Source organism: Aegilops tauschii, chromosome 2, assembly GCF_002575655.3.
Source record: "Aegilops tauschii subsp. strangulata cultivar AL8/78 chromosome 2, Aet v6.0, whole genome shotgun sequence".
In the NCBI taxonomy this organism is placed as follows: Eukaryota; Viridiplantae; Streptophyta; class Magnoliopsida; order Poales; family Poaceae; genus Aegilops; species Aegilops tauschii.
In genome coordinates this window covers 646,350,639-646,356,638 of record NC_053036.3, presented here as the reverse complement: position 1 = coordinate 646,356,638, position 6,000 = coordinate 646,350,639, and positions in this window count along the sequence as shown.

Sequence of the window (6,000 nt, the reverse complement as noted above, 5' to 3'; positions counted from 1 at the left end):
CAATTCCTAACCCACCCATCAAGCCAAATCCTCTGAGAAAAATGTAATTATCTTGAAGTATCTACCAGCTGGTAAAGGTAGAAGCTCCAACCGAGATGTGCCAATCGTGCCGGCGACTATGGCAGGTGCTGCTGGCGATGCGATCGATGACCGGCGACGGACCTAAGTCAAATGTGCCGACCAGAAGGGTGCGGCGGTGTGCAAATACTGCGCCTTCAACATGGTGTTAGATGCCCAAATAAGTTTTTTGAAGGGTCGGCAAAATCTAAACAAAAGTAATTTAGTAAATACTCCCTCTATAAACTAATATAAGAGTATTTAGATTAATAAAGTAGTGATCTAAACGCTTTTATATTAGTTTATGGAGGGAGTAATATAATACTACAGGGTGCATTCGTTCTTTGAGGGGAGGTACCCACCATACGCGGCAAATTGAGCAACCAAATCAGATCACGATACTACTAGTACGACAAACTATACTGCCGGTCCAAACCCGCTACGGTCGCTTTACTTCCCGGGGAACCAAGGGGTATCCACTTTACTCCTACAAACACGCACACATGTACGGTGCTTGTTGCAGCACTACCATGTGTCCGTACTATGTCAAGAACAATCTAATAAAACGGCACTACGCGTCGCTTTGTCCAGCTAACCAACACGTTTATGCTTTGTCCAGCTAACCAACGTGTTTTTATATCTTGATTGAGGAAGATTTGCATGTTGGGCGTGGTGTTGACCCGGCCGGGTAACAAATGTACAGCACGCAGTAGTGTGTATGTGAACCCATTGGCCATTGCATATATCCTTTGAGAATGGCCGCTGCTGGGCGCCGGCGCACCGGCCGAATTGTTCGGCCGGTCTGCCCGTAGCCGTTTGATTTGTACGTATAGCCGTCATATTTGTCCCCACAGACAAAAAAAGTTAGATCTGTTGTTGTCCTCTTCGTCGTTAACCTCTGCATGGGAAAACGAGAGGAAAAGCAGCGCCGCTCCCGCGCGCGCCGACCGCCTCGCCTCCTCGTCTTCCCTCACCGCCGGTCGCCGCCCTCGCCGCCGGTCGTCGCCTACACTTCTCGTCGGCTCCACGCATGTAGCCGCATCCACCCGTGGTAGCAGCTCCGGTGGCGACGGCAACAGCTCGCCGGCGAGCTCCATGGTTGCAGCACCCTGATGCGCCGTCGCCGCCCCCTCGCTGTCGAAGCTCGCTGCCCGGGGTTGTGTCATCAACGGCCAAGATTCAACGTCGTTCATGGATGTAGCAGAAAAAAACACCGGTCGTATCAAAAAAGAACGACAGTTGCAGCAAATTCGTCGTCGCCGTCATCGCGGGTCGCGACTCCACCATGATGGATGTAGCAAAATCACTCACCGATAGTAGCAAAATCATAAGACGGTTGCAGCAAAAAAATCTTGCCGCCGTCACCGGTCGCAGCTCCGCCATGATGGATGCAGCAAAATCACATGCCGGTTCCAGCTCTGGATTTTGTCGGTTGTAGCAAAACCAGAAGCTGGTTCCAGCTCAGAGTTTCTACTGGAACAACTCGCTTGTTTGCAAACCACCTCGTGGTCCCTGCTTTTGCCAGTCGTCGTGGTAGCAAAAAAGCTCAGCGGTAGAAGCTTATTCCTAGTCCGTTGCAACAAATGAGGACGGCCGCTGTCGCCGCCGCAGAAAACAAACCAAACGATGCAGCAAAACCAATTACTGGTTCCAGCTATGGATTTGCTGGTTGTAGCAAAACACAACAGAGGTTGCAACTTTGCTCTATGGGCTGTAGGGAAAAAGTGCCGGCGTGGTCTTCTTTTCCAGCACCGGCGACCACGGATAGTATTAAAAACGCGCCGTCGGTTGCAGCTCCGGTGCTCGCCGAGCCCTGTACAGAGAGGTGGAGATGCATACAAGCGCGTTTGTCTAAGACAAACAGCGACGAGTGGCGCGGCCGCTAAACATGGCCGCCGCCGCGCAGTACCGGCGAAGTTTCCCATTACAGTCGTGGTCGGGCCCAGCCCCTCCGAGCAGCATCGGGCAAGGCCTGCAGAGCAAACGCCTCCGGTAGCACTCCATTGACGAGATGGCGACGGCAGCGCGCATTGCACTGCAGCCAAAAGGCTGGCTGGTGGAGGGGAGAAGATGGGTCCATGCGAAGAACGAGTGGCCAGCAAAAAACAGAAGATAAGGTGAAGGGTCCACCAGGCAGGCTTGCGAGTTGCGACAGAGGCAACAGGTGCGATGGTTCGGCCGGCGCGCCGTTCCTAAACGTTTCCTTTGAGAAAAGATGTCCACGTCTCTTTCTCGCTTACCAAACCGATTAGAAAACGAAATCTAGCGGTTCCCTGTTGGAGAGGGTGTCGGCTGAACCTCATCTTTCCTGGGCAGCAGCTGGTCCAATCGGGAGGCTCCGAAGTCCCGAGCAAATCCATCCGTGCACCTTTGCTTTCCCTCCTTCTTTTGCTCACTAAGTCCCGACGGAACCACACATATGGTTTTTTTCTATAAAAATTCTGCAATGTAGTGCGCGTATGCAGCGCCGAGCATATTTCAGCAATAGTAACACTGTTTGATTCACGGGACATGCATAAAGTAACCCTCTATTCAGCGGCACACGCATGAGTTGGACAGAGACCACATGCACACATGGCTATTTTGGTCCAAATGTCCCTCTATTTCAGCAATAGTAACACTGTTTGTATTGGAGCTAGAAACAATGCGCACTACAAGGGGGAAATTTTGGAGGATGGGCTCCTTGGAGCCTATTTTTTGAAAAACTTTGAAAATGACATTTCCAGGTTAAAAAAAGTTTTAAAAATTCTGTGAAAACTTATACATATTCGTGACGGATATGTAAAATTTTGTTAACAAATAGTATGATCTGCAAGCTACGCAGGAAAAAAAATCCAGGCCCAACAGCAAAAAACAATCGGCCATTTTTTGGTACGTATTTGTCTTTTTTGGTACGCCACCTAGGGAAGTATATTTTTATGAAACTATTCTCAAATGTGTTATGCATGTATTTCTGTATCTATAAATCTTTTCAAGTTCTATTGCACTATGGAAATATGGTACTTTAAAAAGGGCTCCCTGGAGCCCGTCCTCTAATTTTCAGGAATGGAGGGAGCAATATTAAGATGATACCAAATACCTCCAGTGAGCACCAACACAACCACAATCCTTGAAAACACACGAATTATAAGAAAGATTCCCCACAAACAATGCCTCCAGGAAGGGAACAGTGACCATGTGCCGCCCTTGCCGGATCCAATCACCCAAATTCAAATTTTGAGTTTTCACCCCAGAGAGACGTCTAAGGAATTTCCAAAGCAATGCCTTCAACAAAGCAATTTCCAAAACAATGCCATCATTGACAGGCGTGACCATCAAAGGTCGGACAGGGTTTTAACCTCGTAGCTTGAAACCGGGTACTCGGAGAGCACCATTAGACCGAAGGCATAGTATATTGCAGCCACCACTTGCTGAAGAAAATGATGTTGCATGGGGGGGGGGGGGGGTACACCAACATACCATGCTCACCGTTCCATAGCATACATGTACGGAGACAGCCGCTCGCATGCATAACCCTGGCAGGGACATCACTGCACGATCAAAGACGTGCTTGCGAACACGAGCTGCCGCACATGTGGAGAGCCGAGCGTCATCACATGAGTCTCAGCATCTCGCGCACACGTGCCCCAATGCGATTATGGTAGAGGCCGACAATGTCTAGATGTGGCAAGCCATAGCAGAACCACCCCCTCCAGCACATCACTATTTCGCGCTGCTATCGTGGTTGACTCATCACTGTAGTCACTTGCTGACAACCGCAGATGACTAGAAGGGGTACCCAAGGACAACAACCGCCACTGGACAGGCGCGCAAGAGGGCCCCCTAGTTCGGGGAGCAGCTCCACGGCCGACAGATGAGGTGCCAACGTCGATCCCCGGCAGATTCGAGAACCACCCTGGCTGCCCCATGCAAACCCACTGTCCGCCGCTGTGGCAGGAAGGAGCTAGCCCTGCCTCCGCCATCCATCGGACGGGCTTTTTCCCGGCGGCCTCCTCCAATGGCGGTGGGTAGGAAGCGAAGGGGTGAAGGATGGTGGAGGTGGTTAGGGTTTGTGGGCGTCCATTTCACCCTAGGGAGGAGGACACAAGGTCCTTCGACAAAGTAATGGTCTAATGGATAACCATACTCAGCGTTCCAGCAAAGGTCATCATCAGCCGATTAGGTGTATGTGTATAATATTTGAAAGTATCTAAAATTTGAGAAGGTTCCACAAAAGTGATGATGTACACTGCTTAGAAACCGGACCATCTCCAAGGAAGAATCGTTGGGTCAGGAAGGTGACATGTCAGGTTTAAGGCGTAGTGTCGTTGGCATTTTTTCGAGTTCATTTGCTATATTTAAACCATTAAGTGTATTTATAGGCATTTAACAAATATAATTCAAATTTGAACTGAATGAAATAGTTGGAAAAATGGGTTGATAATTTTATGTGTGTGTTTTGCGTGTATGTTTTGGCCTTGTCGAGGAAAAGGAAAATAATTCCAAACGTCGGGGTGCCAAGACTCGATCCCGAACTTGGAGCTTATTGATGTTCAAATTCTGAAAAATGCGAAGAAGTCGTAAAAGCAAGAAACTGGGCATTGTGTCATCATATGGCACCTTAGAGGTTGTGGTAAAAATTTACAAGGTTCACAAAAATTGTGACATACACTGCTTAGTAACCAGAACATCTCCGTGGAAGAATCATTGTTCAATAGGTAACGAGTCTGGTTTTCTACAATCAACATACACAATCACATATAACATGCCAAACTTTGGCATTTCGAGATTCTGTTTCTATATTTAATACATTAAGCACATTTCTTGCCATTTAAGACAATAAGATCCTCTCTAAGCCCTTTTCTTGTTGGTATTTTCCCGGGGGTGACGGCGGCGGAGGTGCGGGGGGTGGAGCCCCCCTGCTTGACCGAGTTGTTCCTGGGGGTGCGGCGTTTCTGGTAGTGCCTCGTCGCTAACGGTCTAGCTCACCGGCAACCAATTAATCTGATGTGTATGACGTATCTTATATTTCCTCGCAATAGATAAGAGACACCAGTCTTTGGGTCACATGTTCCACATTGAAAATATTTCTATCCTCTTTCTAGAAGTATGAAATATTGGAAAGAAAAATAGCTTACTGTATACTTTTCAACGGAGTGCATAGACTTTCAGAATGTCCAAACTGACTTTTGCAGCGGTTCCTGTGATATTAAGTAACCGCGCAGACCCGTCATTACAAGTAGACATGTAGTAGTACAGTTTGCACCAGAAGTCAGCGGACAGATTTGAATTTGAGCCACTACCTTTTTTTCAACCAAGTAATAATAAGAAAATTACAAATTTCAGTATGAACCAGTCCAGTGGATTTGAATATGAGCAGACCCATGATTTCCATTTCTATTAAAAGATATTTAAAATCCACAAAAAGTAATATAAAAAATACAAAGGACACTATGGAATTCATTTTCTCGGTATCGTGAAGGAAAATTATCAACACTTAGAGCATCTCCACTAGGCTCCCCAAGACTCCCTCCCAAGCCACTTTTTGGGCGCCGGCGGGCGAAAAACGTCTCACTCGTGCCTCAAGTCCTTATGTTTCGCCGGATTTCGGCAAAAATAGCCCCGGCGACCTCAGGCCACACTCAACCCATCGGGGGGCACTTGGGGCCGCCGGCATTACTTCTTGCATGGCGAAGCCCCACGGGTCAGCCTCTCTCGTCTCTCTCTCTCCTCCTTTCTCTGCCAGGGACCACCCATGCATGCAAAAAGATGCCCCGCCCCGCCTCCTCCTTTCTCTCCCTTCCGCCGCATGTTGCTCTCTCGCCAGAGCTCGCCACCCCGCCTCCTCCGCCCCACCGCCACCTTCTCGCCCCCGCCCCGCCTCCTCCTCCCCGCCGCCTCCTTCTCGCCCCACGCCACCGCCCCCGGGCCGCCGCAGCCGCCCCGCCTCCTCCGCCCGCCCCG